This window comes from Peromyscus maniculatus, chromosome 23 (genome assembly GCF_049852395.1).
Source record: "Peromyscus maniculatus bairdii isolate BWxNUB_F1_BW_parent chromosome 23, HU_Pman_BW_mat_3.1, whole genome shotgun sequence".
Classification (NCBI taxonomy): Eukaryota; Metazoa; Chordata; class Mammalia; order Rodentia; family Cricetidae; genus Peromyscus; species Peromyscus maniculatus.
Window position 1 is genome coordinate 57,510,253 of NC_134874.1, and position 19,619 is coordinate 57,529,871.

The 19,619-nt window shown below is 48.1% G+C and overlaps 1 protein-coding gene across 4 annotated transcripts in view; it reads right to left on the reverse strand.

Moving 5' to 3' along the window:
• Wasf3 (WASP family member 3) overlaps positions 1-19,619 on the reverse strand; it is a 97,771-nt gene that overhangs the window by 45,011 nt on the left and 33,141 nt on the right. For 2 of the 4 annotated variants that reach the window (XM_015998283.3, XM_006979640.4), the window contains exon 2: positions 11,325-11,412. The gene's annotated coding sequence lies outside the window, so the exon portion shown is untranslated. Of the gene's footprint in view, positions 1-11,287; positions 11,413-19,619 lie in introns of those variants that run through there. The other 2 variants (XM_076561052.1, XM_042268392.2) reach the window with 2 other exon arrangements.

The window sequence follows — 19,619 nt, forward strand, 5'->3', positions numbered from 1 at the left end:
ACACTATACAGCTCCAAGGAGGTCTGAGGATGGAGAAGACGCAGCAACTTGACACTTTCTCTTTTCCCACTTGAAACACATTCCTGCAGGCTGCAGGAATGTCTGTGACTATTACAGGGAGGCCTGCAGCTGCCTTTGCTCCAAAGTGATCCAAATTTAAGAATTCTGCTCACGCCGATGCTACGCATGGCCCTCAGCACAGCCTGATTCTGGAAAAAGGAGTCCGTTGGTTATTCAGCCACGTGCTTATGTATCGTTTGTTTCCTCTGCCCGCTGCTGTTCTAGAATTTCAGTCCTGGCTAGCCTCTCAACTGTTTCTCACTCCTGTCTCTCTCTGAAGCTCCCACACACATGCAAACACTGACAACACACACGGGACTCAAGTCCCTACCTGCAATTTTAGCAAGATAGGTTTTCAATCCCACTGTAAGCAACGCTTTTCTGGGCCAATGTGAAGTTCTTGCACACTTTTCCCTGGCTGCCTTTATTTTATCTGACACTAATTCAGTCTTGAATTAACTGAGCACAAGAATGAGAGAGGGAAACTAATGTTGGATTGGTCATTACTCCTGAGAATGCTTTACAAATGACAAAGACAAACAGTTGATTAATCCAACTGCTGCCCACAGAAGAGCTCAGCACGAGCCTCTATTGGAAGAACCAGGATGCATCAAACCATGCTTTCAAGTCTGTCTGTCTGCTAAGTGTGAAGCAAAGGTTGCCAGAGAAATTTTTATGGGTTATCAGTGGCTTTGTGAGGAATCAGTGTTAGCAGTACGGTTGATTTGTCCCACTTTTTCTGAGAAATGGTATCAACTTAGATCCCAGAACTGTGAACTAGATCTCAGACTCCTAGGAATCTGGAAGTGGGACCACGATGCCCAGCTTGGAGTGACTGTGCTCTTTAATGGAGGAGACAGACAGATCTCCCTGCATGAGACAGATCGACAATGTCTGCAGAGAGAAACCGCAATGAAACACCTGAGCAACTGGCAAAGGCGGGAAAAGCCAGGGTCCCTGCACCTCTGCTGCGCCACCCTGCCAGGAGGATGGCGGAGCAGGGAGGACGCTCTGTCCCTGCGGGGCTGGCCTGCGCTTCGCTGGAGTTCTGGCTTCCTCAGTGACACCCGCCCTGCCCCACCTCATCCCTTTTCACAGAGGGGACTTCCTTAATCACATCTTGGCCTTGGTTTCTCAGACAAAAACTAACACAAGTGACCCCAAGAATGGTGAAAGAGAGCAGGGGGGGAGGGGAGCATGTGGGGATTTAGGACTTGCCTGAGTACCACTCTGCGGGGGAGGGGAGGGACCGATGCCTAGCTGATAGGTAACAAGCAGTCCTTGCCATGCAGTATGATTCAGTTACTGAGGATTTCACTGGGTAACCTGGAAAACGTCCTGGTGGAGGGATGTGGCATGGTGGGGCCACCGTACAGACATCTGAAAGATACAGAGGCGACACCAGCCACAAAAGAGCAAGGCAGCCCGTGACAGCTGAGCTGTACTCCTGTCCCATGGAAAGTCAATGAAAGACTGAAAGCCGTGAATGAGCAGATCATGGCCAAGGATGAGAACCATAAAGCCTTGCTGGCAGGTAAAAGGGTGGGAAAGTCTGCCAGCCAAGACAGGAGCAGCATTTGGGGCCCAGCGGAGACACCTGGCATCCTGAAGACTCAGAGGGGACATGCAGGTAGATGTATAAGATGCTGCTGAGTCCAAACACCTTCCCCTGTAACAAGCTGGGGACTAGGCATAGACAGTGGCAGAACCCAGCCTCAGAAGGGCAGAGTCCAGTAAAAAAGAAAGACATCACTGGGCATCATGCTGATTAGTCAGAAAGGATGCGTGGTGGCTGATATGCTGGAGGTCTGTGTCTTCAAAGGGTGACAGATAAATTCTACAGAGAACCGTAGAATGTTGACCTTAGAATGTTGGATGGGATCCAGTAGTCGAGGCTGTGATGGGCTGTCCTCTGTGGTGGCTTGAAAGAAAATGGTCCCCAAAGGAATGGTACTATTAGAAGACGTGGCTTTGCTCAAGTAGGTGTGGTGTTGTTGGAGGAGGTGCGGTCACTGCAGAAGCCGGCTTTGAGGGCTCATGTATGCTCAAGCCATGCCCAGTGAGACAGACCACTTCCTGTTGCCTACAAGTGAAGATGCTCCATCTCCAGTACCTGGCCTACAGGCCACCACGTTCCCCACCATGATGATGATAATGGACTGAACCTCTGCACTGTAAGCCACCCAGTTAAATGTTTCCTTTATAAGAGTTGCTGTGTGCTGCAGGTCACAGGAAAATGTAATGGAATCCAGCTACTATCACAAAAGCTACTACTTCCAAAGGTCAAGCCATGGTTTGAGAAGTCTTGGTGATATTTTAGCGTTTGTGTATATATTAGCTGATTCCTACGATGACCTTCTTGTATGCTATGTGTGGTTCCAAGAACTTCTAACAGTGTAGTTATCTAAAATACCTACCAAGCATCCAAAGCCAAACGATCCTCTGACCTAAGGTAACACCCTTATGGAAACAACGCCTGTATCCTAGGCCAGGAGGATAGCTTTATTTCTTGTGCAATTTTAGCTGAGACCCTCCTTTCTTATACAGCCTTACTAACATTATAGTAAGTTATAGTGATTTTAGTGACTCTGCCATCACTTCAGAGAAGGCCCTCGGTACAAAGCTTCTGGTGTGTCACCAGGTCTTGTTAGAGACCACACAACACCAAGGGATTCCCAGAATGAGTGGGGGTTCTGTCAGCTGAGTTACCAATTTGAGCCAGCAACAGTGCACGAGATAGGGCTGCTCAAGTCAGAGCAGCACCCGAGACAGAGCACACAGGAGCCCTGGGAGCATCACGGTCAGGCCTCCCAGTCTCCACTGGAGTGGCAGACCCGGCTGATGGAGCGGAGGCCGCAGCCTGGTGCTCACAGTGGTGACTCAGCACGTGGGTGCTGGTCAGAACCAGCACAGCTGCAATGGGGACCGGTGATGGTGACGGTGATGGGAGACAGGAGAGGAGGAGCCGACAGGAGCTGCTGTGGGCAGTAACTGGCTTGTCCACCGCTGTGCAGAGAGAGTAGTCTGAGTTCAAAGGTTACCGTCAAGCCAAGTCGGGCTTCTTAAGCAGGTCGTGATTAAGGCACAAAGCCTCATGTTCTGCAAACTAACAAAATTAACCCCCCCCCATACACACAATGTCCCACAACGAGAGAGAAACTGAGCATGAAGCCAATGAAAGTGCCTGTCTGAGGCAATGGTTCCCACGATCTGGTCCAGTGGATTCCTGCACAATATCTCAGGAAGTGTGAGACTTTAAAATACGATAACTAAAAATTCTGAATTACAGAGCCTTTCTGGAAGGATAAAGGAAACCAGATGAACTCATCAACCGGGAAGTGGGCATGCCATCATCCCACCCAAGCCTCCACGCGGCCTACAAGAAGAGGGTTCCAGCCTGCTAGGTCCAGTCTATTCCTATGCTATAAACCTCAGGAGACAAACTGTTAGCTTGCTATAAGTGTCGGCTCCATCCCAGAACACATCCACACCATGTAGAATACTGGATGATACTCCCCTTCAACTACATTAGCAATGCAGTACCTAACACCTGAACGTTTCTTTTATGTTTCTTAAATTCTTTTTAAATTAGATTTTTTTAAAGTTGCTTATAATATTTAGTATTTTTTGTCTATTCCTGTATGGTAAAGCAATATTAATCTTGGTAGTATTAACTTTTAATCAAGTTATCTTTCCTGGGAATTAGAGCAGGCTGTTTCTTGGTTGTAGCTGTAAGATCAAGCCGGCCAGAAGGCCAACTAAAATTAAAAGACAGCAGTTTTTTTCAAATACTCCAAACAATAAAATAAGCTCCTAGGCTACAAGTAACTGTCAGTACAGGAGGAAACAGGCAATCAATCAAGCATTTTCAAAACTGTAAATTTCGGTTGTTTAAATGATCTGTTTCTCTCATTTGCTTTGCTAGCCCTCCAGTGTTCTTGATTATTTTAATTTTAGATTACTCCTGGGACCTGTTACATGTCATGACAAATACAGACCAAAAAATCAAATCTGGATGACACTGGCTAGCAGATTTTGAAAGGATCCAATAACTGTAGTTTGTTTCCTAGTGGCTTTACCAGTCATGACCATCTCCTGAGGAGTGGCTATTCTGCCCAGCACCCAGCCTCATCTACATCAGTTCCCAGGAATGAAACCTTCCTAGTGATGCAGACACTAACAATATTTAATAAGTTATATGCAGTCCTCACATGCACAAAATGGGATACATGGCCAATGGGGGGAACTGTGAGCTGAAGCCCCCCAAAAGCGCACCGGCCACTGAGCCTTCTGCAAGGCTGACTGACCAATCAGAACCTCACTGACTGCAGAGAGGTTGGAATACTGCAGGTCCAGAACCAGCTACAGTTTATCTTGTATGTACAATACACAACACACCTTCAGTCCCCTAAACAACCATCCCTTGTCTACTTCTGCGTCTGAGCTTCCATTCCGTGACTCACAGAGGAACCTCCTGAACAGATTAACTTAACAAAACCCTAGCTTTCATCACGCAAAGTCCAAGATGCCACCAAACAGCATCTGAAGTCACAGCCGAGACTTCCCAGCTCTGCTGTAACCCGGAGCCTAACATTTTCCATTTGAAAAATGCTTTGATTTATGACTGTCTTTGTTCTGTTACTATAAAAACATCACCAAACGATCACCATATTGGAACATATTATTTAAGATAACCTGAGTCTGTGTTCCTGGGCCAAGTCACTCATATTTCACTCTAGAACTGACCACCTCTTAACCCTTGTGAGGTGAGAGTTGTGTTTTTGGGCTGAGGGTTCCTTCATGATAAAAAAAAAAAAAAAAAAAAAAAAAAAAGAATAGAGGGACTGTAACTCAACACAAGGGCACACACCAACACCTCAGCCAGCACGGCACCCAATGGAGAAAACACCAACACCTTGGCCAGCATGGCACCCAATGAAGAAAACACCAACACCTTGGCCAGCATGGCACCCAATGGAGAAAACATTAGCACCTTGGCCAGCATGGCACCCAATGGAGAAAACACCAACACCTCGGCCAGCATGGCACCCAATGGAGAAAACATCAATGCCTTGGCCAGCATGGCACCCAATAGAGAAAACACCAACACCTTGGCCAGCATGGCACCCAATGGAGAAAACATCAGCACCTTGGCCAGCACGGCACCCAATGGAGAAAACATCAACGCCTTGGCCAGCATAGCACCCAATGGAGAAAACATCAGCACCTCTCCACTAAGATCACTGGAAGACTTCACTACAGTGCTTAACGTCTTTGCTACAGCAGTGAAACAAGAGAGAGAAAACAAAGGGTTAAAACAGGGAGGAAGGATCGAGGCTGCCCCTATTTGTAGATGATATGATGCTTTACACAAGCAACTCAAAGGCCCCATCCATTTGCAAGAGCGGGCAGGGCTGACAATTCTGTCTTTTCTATTCCTGATGGGCTGGTGACCTTTAGTCTGATTGCTGCATGCCAGGCAATTAAGACTGCAGCATGTGGCAGAGCTAAATTGGGTGGTACAGAGTGCATTATACACACTGAACTAGGTTTGTACGTGCTGCAGATGTTGGCTTTCTAATTACATGAACTTGTAACTCACCTCGGAAGACAAGCGGTCCCAGCGGCATCCTTGTGGTCACACTGCGAGTGACATGATGCTGACCAGAGCCACTCTGCTTTTCACCTAAGGGTGCCCTTTCTATTGCAAGGGTCAGGACTCAGTCTAGATCTATTTGCCTCTGTGTGACGGTACCCTGGGTGGAGTCAAGAGCCTCCTGCTATCTCCCAGGAGACAGCCATCTGTCTAGCTCTACCTTCCCACAGTCAAAGCCAGGACTTGGCTTCCTGAGCTCCCACTGGTCACATGGTCCTCTGCAGTCATGCTGCCTGAGCATATCCCCTCTGTTACACTTTAGAGAAATGCAATCTGAGGGGCAGAGGGACCATAAAGATCACACTCACCAAAGAACTGCACTGTGCTAACCGGTTCCCTCTGCTGCCCGCAGTGTGGTCTGATGTCGGCTTGGGAACTGGAGAGGCCCTTGACTTCCAATGCAGCGCTCCCATTTTCTCTCCTTCCCTCCCAATTTAGCTCTCATTTGCCATGAACATCAACTCCAGCATGTGAAAGATAAGCTGGCTACATTTCTACTGTTCCGTTTGTATCCGAGGTTTTATCTCACTCACGGACGACCAGCCTGGATCCTCACCTCCCCACACTGCCTTGTAGCTGACTGTGTGCATGACCTAAGATTCCTGTCTCACTCTCTTCTGCACTCTACACACACACACACACACACACACACACACACACACACACACACACACACGATTAGCTGTTGGCTGGCCACTGTAGAGATGTAGATATTTGTGCCATAGCCTACACTTGCTCAGGCCAGAGGAATAGTCCCGAGTCTCTGTGGGCCAGGATGCAGTGTGGCCCTTTGTGACACTAATTCTATTCGGTAACTGTGAAGAAACTGAGTGTGCAAGACCAGAATGCACAGAGTCACTAAGGAGACTCAGTGAAACGCTGTGGCCAGGCCAAGGGAAAGTGCGATTTCCCACAGGAGGAGGAAGAAACATCTTGCTCTCCTTCAGTACCCCATGATATCTATTCTCCTTTCAAGGCCCAGCACACGTCAAATGTATGTATTTCTTGACTAAAAAGAGAGATGTATGACTAGGTGTGCATGTCAACAGGTATGTTTAGAGTGATAACAATTATTTATAGGAATTATTTCAAAAGTTTAATAATAAAAACATTCCTGTGTAGGTTTGTCCTTCAGGTTCCAATTCATAGAAATCAAGAGCCACATTTCAAATGTCTGAATGCTGCTGCTGAGCTACAGATGACAGGCAACCCCCAACGGTTAAAAAGCAACGAAGAAACCACAAGCCAGACACGTGCTGAGGGCTGCGCTGGTCCGCAGGCATGGCTGAAGAGACGTAACAGAAGAGGGAAGGAAGTTCCATCCAGGAAACACAAATGGCCGGCAAACAGGAGGGCAAACGAGGGTCCTTCCCCCGAAATAAAAACAGCAGATGTCAATCAACCAAGACCTTTCCCTTGGGAGGCCAGTAAACTGACAATCCAGCCTGCACCTCCCACCGCAGCCCTAAATGATGGGCTCCTTGGTACGGCTGCCACTTCCATCCTAGAGGGGTCCAGATGGTCCACAGAAGCCCAGATCAGCCCAGATCAGGCATGGCTGCCGGGAGCCCTGGCTCTGAATTCTGGACCTCTGCATCGTAGCTGCCACAACACCTGTCACGGCTTCTACTGCGGCTGAGGATTCCACCGAGCGTGTGAGTGTACAGGCCGTCCTGAGGATCGATCTAGGCTATCATTCTGACAGCACAGAAAAGCCCCTTGCAGGCACCATCACTTCTGAAGTTGTTATAGCAACCACCAGGGTGGTCTTAATTCCTCTCTTAGGGTTTCTGTTGCTGTGATAAAACACCACAACCCCAAGCATCTTAGTGGGGAAAGGATTCATTTCAGCTTACAGTTCCACATCATAGTCCATCACTGAAGGAAGTCAGGGTAGGAACTCAAACAGGGAAGGAGCCTGGAGACAGGAACTGAGAGGAGGCCATGGAAGAGTGCTGCTTACTGGCTTGCTCAGTCTGCCTTTGTGTACAACACAGGACCACCAGCCCAGGGCCAGCCCCATTCACAGTGAGCTGGGCCCTTCCACATCAATCATCTGTCGGGGAATATTATTTTTAGGTGTGTTACTTTTGTTTATGTTGCATTTGTTTAACCCTGTGAAGCTGTGTTACTGTGCCTGTCTAAAACACCTGATGGTCTAATAAAGAACTGAATGGCCAATAGCGAGGCAGGAGAAAGGATGGGCGGGGCTGGCAGGCAGAGAGAATAAACAGAAGGAGAAATCTGGGAGAGGAAGATCTAGGAGCAAGAGAGGGAGGAGGACATCAGGAGCCAGCCACCCAGCTACACAGCCAGCAACGGAGTAAGAAAGAAAGATAAACAAAAATTGAGAAAGGTAAAAGTCCAGAGGCAAAGGACAGACGAGTTAATTTACAGTTAAGGAAAGCTGGTAAGGAACAAGAAGCTAAGGCCGGGCATTCATAATTAAGAATGAGCCTCCGTGTGTGATTTATTTGGGAGCTGGGTGGCGGGCCCCTAAAGAGTAAGAAAACAACAAACGACAATCATCAGTCAAGAAAAGCTCCCCACGGGCTCGCCACAGGCCAGTCTGACAGGGGAGGTCTCTCAACTGCGTGATGTCAGGTTGAACTAAAGCTGTCCTGGCTGTTTCCTTCAGCCCTGTGTGCAGTGGCCCCTCTGCAAGTGCCCTGGACACGGCCTCGGCACCCCAGCTAGCTCCACCCACACCGCAGCCATTTCAGGTTTCCTAACTCTGGTCTGTGACCCGCACCCCCATCTATGACAGCCAGGGTAGGTAAGCCCAATGTGCAGGCTGGCCTGGCCATCCAGGGCGTCCACAGTGAGGCAGCAGCCTGCGCATGAGCCCACCCTTTACGTCTATAGAAGCAGCATCCATCTTGTCCTCACCGGGCCAGTGTCAGACCTCTGCTCCAAGCAGAGTGTCTTATGTAAACCCCAGTATAGCCATGTTCTGATGGTTTTATCACCTGCTCGTGTCTGCGTCAGGGACTGAGTGGGCTGAGTTCCTTTCACCGAGAGCTGGTAACACCAGGAGCTACTGGCTTTGAAAATGCCAAGCAGGCAAAGAGTTGTGAAGAGAGCTGCCAGGAGCTCCCGGCTCTGGCTGGGGACAGCGACAGAGCTGCTAAGAGGGCGGCCAAGAGCAGCCGTCAACACGAGCTGCTGACAGCTGCTGGAGATGGGAGCTGAGAGCCGCTGACACGCGAAGCTCAAGGCTGGAACACTTAAGAAGATGGACTCTGCGTTGGCAAGACTTCGACCCAATCTAAGGAAAAGAAGAGCAGCTGATTGACACCATTTAAACCTGTCTACGCCACACTCAGGATTAATGTGTGCACCGCCACACTATCCACCACACCGACACTCGGAGGGAAGGGCACGCTGTGTGTGCACCACTGCACTATTCCAAACATCACACCGAGCACTCGGAGGGAAGGGCACTCGGAGGGAAGGGCACACTGCCACAGGCTTTTATAAAATGCCTAAATGCCCTACCCAGGCTAAAGTAACTGACTTATTTCAAGTGACTTAGGAATAATTCTGGAATCATCCACAGCCACTAGACAGGTCACATAACTATTCCAAGCCGTTGGGACCAGAACTCAAATTTCCTCACCTCCATACTGCAAAACTTCATAAAAACGAGTAAAGATTTGGGAAGCACTAAGCCATAATATGTGACTTATAGTGCTATACAATATGACTCAAATGATAAACACCATACAAACATACATGTGCGCACGCGCGCACACACGGGCACACACACGGGCACACTAATGAATATGCACACGTGAGTGCGCACATGCACACATTCCCCACAAGCACACACACAAGCACACGCATACATGCACGCTTGCTTGTACATGTGCTCAAACATACACACACACACATTTAGCAGACAGTGTCTGCTGACATTCAGCATCCATTCCTATCCCCAGTCCTCTTGTTAGAAATGAGTTGCTATGGTCCATCTTCATGAGGCGCACTGAGACTTCATCAGCATTACAGGTGCTGAGGGAGCAGCCCCTTCCCCCCGCTGTTGGCCCCTGCCTGTCTCGGAACTCAGAGAGTCGCAGGCTGGATGCTCTGTGACAGAGCACACAATTAGAAACGGAGGCAGCCGCAAGCCCTCTGCGGCCTAAACCAACAGGGTGGGGCTGTAGAAGGGTCAGGTCTTGGGCTGTGGGGAGAAGGACAGAGATGTCCAGGGATGTAAAAACCACTGTCCTGTGCTGCACTACAAGCCAGCTGTTTTCTCTTTTTCTGTTCCTCTCTCTCGGCAGGGGGGAGTTACAGACTGAGCTGCTGTCACGAGTGTCTAGACTTTGTTATCTTCTCATCCTTCCCTACTTCACAGACTGGAAGGAGACTTGGTTTCTTTCTTCCCGAGTCCTCTGATTTCCATTCCTGCTTCATTGTGCTCCCAGATCTCCGGGCCACCTTGGCGTGTTCCCAACCTCAGGTAAAGGTTCCCAACATTTACAGTTACTAACGAGTTCAGTATTAGCTACAGGGTTTTCACGGACACCTTTACCACGTTCTGGAAGGATTTTCTTTTCCTGTTTTTGAAAATGTTTCTTACATCCCTGATTTTCTGAGACCTTACCAATTATGAATTTTATCATTACACGAAATGATGAGTATTGCTAGATGCAGCTACATAAACGACCACAGGAGTTTAAAATACTCTGCTGATGATTCTGTTAATATTGTGAATCATGCTGATTTCTAAACACTGTCAGATTCCTGGGCCTCTGCAGTAAACAGCACTTGGCATCCCATATTTTCCTTTTCACACTAATGAAATCAAGTGCTCAGGATGTTTTTGTTACCAGGAGTCCTTAGTATCGGACTAATTGAGAATGCACAGCCAGGATGTCTCCTTTCATCACTGGAGTTCTGCAATCAGCAAGAGCACCTTTGATTACATTTGGATAGAGGATGAATGGTCTGTTAGTCAGGACCACCTTACAAGGAGTGGGCACAGAACTGGAAGAAAAAGTCCCGGGCATGTCCGATCTTTTGACACTGTGACACAACTCTGTCATGTACATGGGTCATTCTTGAGAACTATATAGTTCAATGAAGGGGGGGGGGCAGTGCTGGAGAGATGGCTCAGCAGTTAAGGGCACTGGCTGCTCTTCCAGAGGACCCGGGTTCAATTCCCAGCACCTGCATGGCAGCCTTTTGCCAGGGGATCTGATGCCCTCTTCTGACCTCTGCAGGCACAGCATGCACATAGTACAGATAGACACAAACATACAGAAAAACACTCATACACATAAAATAAAAATAAAATCTCATTTAAAAAAATCTCATGGGGGGAAATAAGAATAGCTGTGTAATAAGATGTAAACCAGATAGTCATGTTTCTTGCTTCACAGGAAAATGAAATGAATCTATGCAGCCATAGTCCTTCTCTTTTAACATCCTGAAGCATGGTTAGAATCAAAGGCCTTTAGTTATTAGCAGTACGTTAAATTACACTGTCATAAATATCCAAAGCCATCACTATCCTTTATGCCTTTCTATTTTCAGTTTCATTTCTGGATGGCGCGGTTGTTGAACCTGAGCGGCCGTGACGCTAGGCGGCTGGCACTCCTACCATGCAGGTTGACTTGTGGGCTGCAGAGGTCTCGGCAGCATCACCGCCCCGGCTCAGGTGTCAGCAGGGACGGCGAGCGGGATCAGACCTAGACGGGAAAATAAAGGAACTCGTTAATAACAGTAGCCGAGACATTCTCACGTCTTCACCTAAGCCCAGAGTTCAGATTTTACAACTCAACAATTTCACCAAGGGAGCCCTAATCCCAGAACAACTAATTTTTTTAAATTAGTTTAAGCAAAGATCTAATACAGTACATAAAGCTTTATTTAGCTCAGCTTCCTATTCTGGAAGAAATTCTAGAAGTAACACCAAGGATTCATAGTTAATAAGAGTTTTCTGCCTAATAAGGGCAGAAAAGCTGTCAATTGTATTCTAAGCACCTGCAGCGAAGTGATTTGTTTTGTTCATCCAACAGTAAATTATTTTAGGCATTGTTACCGCCTCTACAGAATTAGTCAAGTAATATTGATCATTCCTGTAAGGACCGTTCATTTTTCCCAACAATATTTGTGTTTAATTAGAATCTTGATAATTGTGTTACAAACATTTCAATGGTGAAAAACATGGAGATAAACACCAAAAAAGACAAGTCAGTCCCTTTTAGACACTAAACACATAAAACCATTGAGAAACGACTGCTCACAAGAGAGTCAGAATGAGAAACGCATGGGGGATTCTGTTGCAAAATCAGTTCGTGTGAGACATGGAGAACAAGCAAGCCTAGAAGTCGGACGCACCTGCCAAACCGCCTCTTAGCGGTCACCAGGAAAGCCTGGGGCAGGCGGTCCAGGCACAGGGGATAGTGGAAATGGTACAGGTTCTGAACAGATCAAAGCAGCTTCAGTCTTCCAGAAGAATCATCTGAACCTGCCTCGGTTACACAGGTTCAAAAGACTGAACCAGCACGGCGAAGCCGGCCACCATCCTTCTGAGAACCCGTTTAAAAGTCAGCTGTGTCGCTTGCTATTGATTTTGAAGAGCGAAAGAGGAAACCGGGCACTGAGGAGATGGCTGGGTGGTTAGGAAGCCTGCCTACTGCTCTTGCGGAGGGCCTGAGTTCAGTTCCACGAGCCACGCGAGGCAGCTCACAACGGACTGTAACAACTCTAGCTCATGGTCTGAATCAGAAACACCATTCCCCCAATCCGACTCATGTGTTTGAATAGTTGGTCCCCAATAGGTGGCGCTCTTTGGGAAGGTTATGATACCTTTAGGAAGCACATTGTTGAGGTGGGTTTTGAGGGTTTATGACCTCCCCTCGCTTCCTGTTTCCTGTCCCTGCTTCCCATGTATGGTCAAGATATGATCTCCCAGCTTCCTGTTCCTGCGCCATGCCAATACCTTCTCCACCATGGACTCTGGCTCTGGGATGGTAAGCCAAAATAAATTCCTTCTACCAGTTGTTCTAGCCATGGCATTTTATCACAGCGACAAAAAAGCAGCTAATCCGCCAATACTGTTAGGCTCACTTTAGAAATGGGTACATCTAACTGCACCTCAGGGAAGGAAAGTGTCCAGTGTCCTGGTTTCCGAGTAATCAGTTATCCCCAGGCCTTGCCAACCTGCGTGAAGTCACCAAAGCACCGCTTTTACGACCAGCCGCCATCTGGTGATGGCTGCGGTCAGGACCATTCTAGAACCAACAGCACACACGGGTCCGACTTAGTCCTCGAAGCAGGCAGAGCCTCCACTGCAGTGAAGAAGCGGCGCGTCAGGAGGGGACCTGTCCAGGACCACACAGGACAAGCAAGCAGCCGGCTGACTGACCGTGGCTGACACAGCATCCTGTTACTAACTAGATCGTGTGGTCTCTCTTCCGATACACACACATGCGGTTTTCTTCCCTGCAAAGCTGCTAACGTTTCTAATACGGGCCAGGAACCACAAAAGTCTTTGAGAATTAACTAGATAGTGTTAGTCATCAAAGCTATTACATGTGAAACCCAGCACAGCTACCAAGAGGTGAAATCCTGGTGCTGGAGAGATGGCTCAGTGGTTAAGAACATTGGTTGCTCTTCCAATGTTTGAGTGCCAGCACCCATATGGCAGTTCACAACCATCTGTAACTCGAGTTCCGGAGGATCTACTGTCCTCTTCTGACCCCCACATGAACAGCATGTATGTATGTATGTATGTATGTATGTATGTATGTATGTATGTGATGTACATACATACATGCAGGCAAAATAGTCATACACTAAAATGAGAAAATCTAAAGACAATTTTTTTTTTCTTTTTTCCTTTTTGGTTTTTCAAGACGAGGTTTTTCTGTGTACAGGCCAGGCTGTCCTGGCCCTTGCTCTGTAGACCAGGCGGGCCTTGAACTCACAGAGATCTGCCTGCCTCTGCCTTCCTGCCAAGATTAAAGGCGTGTGCCACCACCAACTGGCTCTAAAGATACATTTTTAAAGAGGTGAAATCTTGCCAGCTCAGGGCACAGGTTTACAGAGAGCTCCATGGTTCCAGCTCTTCTCCTGCCCAAGGTTAACCCAGCAGCCCTATGTGGCTACCATCCAGGAGCAGACTATAGCTGCAACACCCTCCTCCCCCGCCCCCGCCAGTTCCTGCCCATCATGTTCCTCCGTCAGGAGCACCATCTCAGTTCTAGCTTCCAGGTACCCAAATCATCTCTGCCCTTCAGAATGCAACCTATCTCTCATTCACGTCCACACTACACCCCTCAGTCAATACATTTGCAGTTACAGGTCAGACAGCGTGAGTTCCCACTTTGCAATGGCCAAAGCCCCATCCTGCCTACCAAAGCTTTCCTCAGCAGACCTGAAGAAGCAAGTGAGGTTTCAGGTAACCAGCACGTTACAGGTTTCAGCGGTCCAAACCAGCACAGGGCAGCACAGGGCAGGGGCCGCCATCCAGAGGGAGGCAGCGGAAGGACTATGGATGTAGAAACTGACTTTGAGTCACAATTCAGATGGCTGGTGATACAGCCTCACACTAAGATGCCGGAGAAGTTCACAGGGGATAAAGTGGGAGACGCACGTCACGGTCAGAAGTGGAACTGGGGGGTCGAGGAATACCCTAAGGTAGCCTGACCACCTAAGCTCCTTGCCATGAGAGAAATGCTCCAGAGAATAATGTTCAGTCGGACAGCCTCCAGGGACCTGGAACACTGGCCTGGGTGCCAAAAATCCAGCTAGTGTGGCGGAGAGACTTAGTGTTATATTTAATTAATGTTAACGTAGGCAATAATATGAAGCAACTGGCCACCGTGTCAAACAGTACCACCCTGGGAGTTCTGGCTCAGAGAGCTGGACAGACGCTCCTATTACAAGTATCTAAGAAAGAAATACTGCGAAGAACAGCATACATACGCTCAAGTGTTCACTGACTCCAAGAACAAGCAAATCAATAGTTAAAGGGGTGGTCTTTGTGGAGCCACACCCACTTCCAAAATCCCATCAAAGATGTATCTACCCTTGGCCGTTTGGGTTCTGATCAGCGGCCTCAACACGGCAGCATCCAAACGCACTCTGTTGTCTCCAGGTAATTGTCAAATGTTGCCACCAGGTAAAAATCACTTATCGTAAGGACATCGTGAAGCCATAGTGAGTCACAGCTTTGGATAAATAACCACCTAGTTTTGTTGTTGTTATTGCTTTCAAGTTTTGTCCTAAAAGCAAGAGAGGAGAGAGGACCAGACATCTTTTATGATAACGAACATGAGTTCAGGTAACTTCAAATGCATTTTAGACCATTTACGGCAACAGCAGCAGTCCAAATTACCTTCAGTTCACATTTCTCAGAGCCCAGCATGAAAGGCGACTGTACTACGCATGCTCGGTAAGTCTTCTACGGGCATCTTCCAAAGCCAATGACAATCTAGCATTCTCTGGAACCAGTCTGCTGATCTCACTTGCTCATGACATTTAAAGTCAATATGAAATAAGGAATTCTGTGATATGAAAGTGCTTCACATGCAAACAGACTGTGTCTAAACTGCTCACTGTTAATCTGCCCAGACTCCCCTAATCTGACTGCACTAAACCTGATGGCTATTTTGGTCCATGCCATGGCTCTTAAGCCTGCCGATCCTAGTTCCACAGAACTCAGAAGCTGACACACACACGACTCACATGTGGCCCCTCCTGGTGCGGCCGTTTGCTGGCTTCCTTCCCTTGTTCCACTCCCTTAACTAGACTCCATTTCTATCTACCCGATCAGGCCAGCAGCATCCTTGACTGTTCACAATGAAGTTCTGTTTGCAACCCCCTGCTCAATCCTATAAAACGCGTGGCCACTATTCGTGTTGGAAAAGCACACTTCGTAAAACATGAAACACGACATTTCAAGGGACTGGGGACATAGTTCAGCACAGGGAAGAGAAAGGAAGGACAGAAGGAGAGAAAGAGAGAGGAGGGGGAGGAAGGGAAGGGGAGGGAGAGGGGGGGGTCATGAAGCATATGTCTGGCACCAACAGCAGCAGCTCTGGTGTTCTCTCTGTGTTTCCTGGAGTTTAGTTCCCACTGCATTACACGCCGACACCTTTTTCAGCAGAAGCAGTAGGACCGCGTTTACCTGGCCCCACAACTCAATACAACATATACCTGGACTGTTAAGAGGATGGGGGATCCACTGTTGAGTAACAAGAGACGGACGGTCCTTGCCCTCACAAGTCTTTACTGAACTGGTAGGAGTACACAGATAAATATAAAGCAGTGCTGGAAGAGATAGTGGAGTAAGTTAAAATAAAAACACGAGGTGGCATTCATCAACTGTAGCGCAAATCACACTGCCAGCTAGTATTTTCGCTTCTGAAAATTCCTTTTGGATTTATTTATGTGCATGAATGTTTTGCCTGCACGTATGTATGCACACCACAATTGTGCATGGTGCCCTTGGAGGTTAGCAGAGGATGCAGGAAGTTAGGATGGCTGTGAGCCTGATATGATATGAAGGAAGGAAAATCAATCCCTGCCATAGTATGACTTTGCAGAAACTCAGGACTGGAACGTGTGTTTGACCACGCTAACAGTGAGTGCCTGGTGGAAAATATTGAAAGGATGACCATGGAAGGCTACTATTTTGGACTCAACTCCAGTAGGCCTCTGTGGGTCAGAACTAACAGGAATGTTATCATTCATGCTAGGTGCCAGCCACACCATCAACCATCAAACACAATCCTGAAACAGACTGACTTTCAAAAGGCGGGAAGGGGGGGGGGATGGGATCTGAAAAGAGAAACACTGAGCAGCCAATCAGAAGGGTCCAGTTACCTGGGCTGCAGTGTAAGATGGACAGCGAAGTTAAAGCAGCCAATCCACTCTTCATCCCTTATTTCTGCCAGTGAATCACGCCTGCCTGCTCAGCACAGGGAAGACTTACTGTCTTTATACAAGTAGTTGCCCGATTACAGAATCACCAGTCACAGCCACCTTGAAAGCACGTGTTGAATTCTGCCCCTTGGCTCTAGCCTCCCACTACAGGTTAGAAAGAGGCTGCATCCTGGGCTGGAAGAGTGCTGGAGGGAGGCAGACTGAGTGCTGAGAGAAACCCGGAAACAGCTGCAGCACATCAGGAGGATCTAAAATTTGCCCGTGGAACATGGACACCGAGAAGCCGTCCTTTGGATGCAGAGTATATAAAGTGAACGTGAAGATAAAGGACTGACATCATCTGAACACCATGCTAGCCGGCTGCTTGCTCCTGACACGTTACACGGTGCACACGCGTCTCCACGGAGACGGGCCTCTCACACTTGACTTCCGCAGTGTCAGGTGTTGAGGAGTCTGAGAGACACACCTCCTACTTAGAGATCTCCCCTCCTCCAGCTCCCGTCCACTTCTCCCTGAACACTGCGGAGGCGCAGAGGGAGTTAATGTTGTGTCATCCGAAGACTAAGCACCTCAGTCTGAAATAAGGCTTGCTTGGTACTCGGAGGAAGCCACATCCTTGAAACATCAAATCAGTACTCCTTGCTCTAACCCAACACCAGTGTCTGAAGTCTACAACTCCACCACCTCCCTGAGGTCTAACACAGGCCTAAAGGTACCCAGGGCTCTCTAGCCACAGGAGAGATGCCTGCCCACCACACGAGGTCTACCAGGAAGGCACACATCCTCCTGGGCTGCAACACCAGTCTGTCCCTCGGTACATAGCCACGTCCTTGACAATGACAGCACAAATCGGGTCCCTGTTCCTTGACCCTGCAACACTCCAGACAGTGATGTCCAGTTCTTGAGCACAGCATCCAAGGCCTTCCATGCAGGATGCCAATTGCTTTTCCAGGCTGGCCTTCAAGGACTTCTCATCAGCACACATCACCCCAGGCCTAGCAGGCAAGCATTGGCATTTCCCGTCCCTTTCTTAACGGTGAGCAACCAGCAGTGACCCCTGTGGAAGAGTACCACTCAGAAACCCAGGCGATGGCCATCTCTCTTCTCTGTGCCCACTTCACAGAAGGCACTTGAGCTAGCCTCACTCTCTCATGGGCTTCCCTCTGCTTCCTCACTAAGAGAAGAAGGGGAGTTCTTTCAAACCTGCTCCCAAGCTACAAAGGTGCGACCGGGGGAGTCACTAAATGACTTCATGATGGAAGAGTCAGCCTCGGCACATGACAACACCAGCCACCGAGCACTGCCACAGCCTGACCTGCAGCCACCGCACCAGATTCAAGACTGCAGAGCTGGGTCACATGGATCCTAAGCCCTGGGCTCACCCAGAAAGGACATCACAGCAGCTTCCACTCAACGTGAGCCTAGAACAAAACCAACACACAAAACTAAACCTTGAGATGTCTTCTGGAAAGGTTCAGCTCTGGTATTAAATCTGTTGTGTTCTTCATTAGCATATCAAAGTAACTGGATCACTGGAGAGCAAAAAGTGTAGAAACTGGAGATGGCCAGATATTCATAGCAAATATACTTGGTTTTCGGAGGAAAAACGGATTTTCCAGCTGTACAATGTTTCAGCCTACACAGGCCAGGCTAGTGTTTCTTTTTTCTGTTAATCTCCCTTGGTGGGAGAGAGAATATGGCCCTAAAAGTTCTCAGACCTCCACTCTCCCTCCCCCGTTTCCCCCTTGGTACACACACAATACCCAATCATTTGACAAATAAGCGAGTTTCTCAAACGCCTAAGCTAAAAAAAAAAAGAGAGAAGAAGAATTGTTTCTGACCTATTTGAGCAAGAGAAAGCTGGCTGTGCCTTGGACTCAATGACCTCAAACTGAATCTGTGGTCACCACTTTCAAGAATCACATGGGCTTAACGTGAGAATGTGTGCCAGGGAGCAGCTGTTTCCAGGCCACCAAATGGTTAATGAGCCTCTCTGGGATGAGCATCGAAAGATAAAAATAAGAATAATTTGTTCAGAATGGAATAAGGCTTCCTACTTCGGGAGAGGTTGATGAGGAGAAGCACGTGGCCAGGCTGGTGAACAGCAGCACCACTGAACATCGACAGCATGGACTGGTCCCAGCTGGCTTCGGAAGCAGTTTTCTTGAGTGGTCCTCAGAGGCAGCCCAAGACTGAGGAAAGAGACGGGGCAGCAGCCAGATCAGGCCGCAGACGGGATGGGGTCCAGAGGGTGGACACCAACTGGTAACAACAGGACCCGAGGACAGGAAGGAGGCAGTGTGGCCACGGGATGCCTGACTGACTCCTTTGTCCAGCATCACAGATACAATGCAGCTTCCTCATTAAGCAATCCCGGGACTCCGGAGTTTGTCAAAGTGGAGCAGCATGTCCTTGGCTGATCCTCTGGCTCTCTCTCCCTGCTGCTCTTGCTCCTTCAAAGACTGCAAACCACTGGCTCCCAGAAAGTGCCCCATCACATGTTAAAGCCCAGAACAGATCTGGGCCGAGGGGAAAGCATCCTGGCCTAAACTAAACTGGTTTATGTTTTTCTCTCCTTTAATGGTTGAATCTTGAAATGAGAATTCATCATTGATTCAAAGAGATGCTAAAAATAGTCCGCTACAGAATGCAGAATGAGACACATCTCACCATCTTGCTCTTATTTTTTTCCCAGTTCAGTTTTCTTCAATGTATCCTTCAAACATGCTGCCTTCTTATTAGCCAAAATGTAAAACACTTCAGATACACAAAAACATTAATTTTCAATATTAATTATGTATCTACTACTGAAATCTCTGCATTATATCTTACTTAAAAATGGTTTCCTAGCCAGGCATGTTGGAGTGAACACCTTTAATCCCAGCACATGGGAGGCAGAGGCAGGTGGACCTCTGTGAGTTCAAGGCTCCAGCCTGGTTTATATAAAAGTGAGTTCTAGGACAGCCAGCACTCCATGGTAAGACCCTGTCTCAAAACAAAC